The sequence below is a fragment of the Chelonoidis abingdonii genome, chromosome 19 (assembly GCF_003597395.2).
Source record: "Chelonoidis abingdonii isolate Lonesome George chromosome 19, CheloAbing_2.0, whole genome shotgun sequence".
Classification (NCBI taxonomy): domain Eukaryota; kingdom Metazoa; phylum Chordata; order Testudines; family Testudinidae; genus Chelonoidis; species Chelonoidis abingdonii.
In genome coordinates, this window is record NC_133787.1 from 13,733,525 (window position 1) to 13,735,339 (window position 1,815).

At 55.3% G+C, this 1,815-nt stretch overlaps 1 long non-coding RNA gene across 1 annotated transcript; it reads right to left on the reverse strand.

The window, feature by feature from the left end:
- Positions 1-263: 263 nt before the first annotated feature.
- LOC142047964 (uncharacterized) lies at positions 264-1,809 on the reverse strand. Its single transcript, XR_012657300.1, has 2 exons — positions 1,734-1,809; positions 264-1,647 (listed from the first exon to the last, which is right to left on the reverse strand). It is a non-coding gene; the product is annotated as an uncharacterized LOC142047964 (long non-coding RNA).
- Between the last annotated feature and the right edge of the window lie 6 nt (positions 1,810-1,815).

A 1,815-nucleotide genomic window follows, 5' to 3' on the forward strand; every position in this document is an offset into this window, starting at 1 on the left:
TGGCCCCACCCCAAAGCTCACATCCCCAACCAGAGCCCTAACCCCCTCTCCCAGATCCCAAACCCCTGCCTCAGCCAAGTGAAAGTGACTAAGTTTGGGGGAGAGCGAGCGACAGAGGGAGGGGGGATGGAGTGGGCCTCGGAGAAGAAGAAGGGCAGGGGCAGGACCTCAGGGCAGGGGTGGGGCAGGGGTGTTCAGTTTTGGGAGATTAGAAAGTTGGCAACCCGACCTGTCCAGGTTTTTCCAGCATTGTCCCTTTTGCCATGTCACTCTCCTGGGAAATCTGTGAGTCTGCCCAGGACATGACAAGTCCCAAGTGTGTCAGTGACTGTAGTGGGGGAGCTGCGGGGTGGTAGTGACCATGCAAAGGGACCTCTGGGTGCAGAGTGCCTAGGAGTTGCAGAGACAGGGCAGCTTGGACCAGTGAATGAGATCAGGAGCTCAGGGCTAGTAGGGCCCAGTCACCACCGTGCAGGTACCAGCTGTGGGGGTCACCGCTGGGGGCAGCAGGGTAGATCTGGTGCCATGTCCTGCTGGGTGAGGTTGGTACTTGGGGCAGTCCAGGAGCAGGAGCCTCTGGTGGCTGGTGCCCTCTCCCAGGATTCGGAGGGGGAGACAGTGACCGGGTGAGGGGACAGGTGGTGTACATGAAGCAGGCAGATTTCCTGTTTTGTTGCACCTCAGAGGTGGTGACCCTAACAGGACCCCCAGCGTTGTTTGTGTAACTGCCCTGGGTGCCCCCTTCCCTCCCAGCTCTGTGTGGTAGGATACCCCGGAGTGCATGGCCCCCTGGGCCAGTGGTGCTGCAATGTGTGTGCATGGCCCCTGGGCTTTCTGATCCCTGCTGGAGCTGCCCAGACTCTCCCAGGCTTCACCAGGGCACACACACGGTCAGGCAGCAGGCTGGGTACAAACACACACACATCCCTCAGCCACAGCTGTGAGGCAGAAAAGTTGCCGCGGGGGCACAACTTGTTGCAACTAGGTCAGGAGAGCGTCACAGGCTGGTTACAAAAACCTGTCTGCCCTTGCAGTGGGGACAGGGCCTTCCGCCCCCCAGATCCAGGGGGACACTGAATAGCTCCTGTCTGGGCCTGTTACGCTAGAAGGAAATTGTGGCTAAAGCCCAGTCTCATAGACTCATAGACTTATAGGTCAGAAGGGACCAATATGATCATCTAGTCTGACCTCCTGCACAAGGCAGGCCACAAAACCCTACCCATACACATTTATAACAACCCCTAACCCATAACTGAGTTATTGAAATCCTCAAAATTGAGATTTGAAGACCTCAAGCTGCAGAGAATCTGAGCATAGAAACCCTGCTGCTGGGAGGAGAGAGCTGAGCAGTTCAGTGCAAATGATGGGACAGATAAGAATGTCCATCCTGCAGTTCCCAGGTACCGTCCTAGAGAGGTGACACCAGTGGCAGTATTCCCTCACCAATAAGCCCTTTCTCAAAAGGGGTTTTGTCTGCCCCCTTCCATCCACCCCAGTGACATTGCTGTTTTCAGCCTATTGAACGTCATAGGAAAATGCTCTGTGCAGGGAAAGGAGCAGAGAGCTCGCAGGGAGAGGTGGGTCTCACCATGGATAAAACTCCAGTGGTATGTACAGTACCTGCGTAGATCTGGGCGCATCTCCACCCTGCAATCAAACACAGACGGAGGGGTGAGAACGCCCCTGAACACCGACATGCTGAGCAGGATGATACTGGGGGGAATGGAACTTACTGAGCTCAGCCTGGAGTTTGTCTAAAAATAAAACCAAGAGAAATGAGTTAATACCACATAAAGTGACCAGATGTCCCGATTT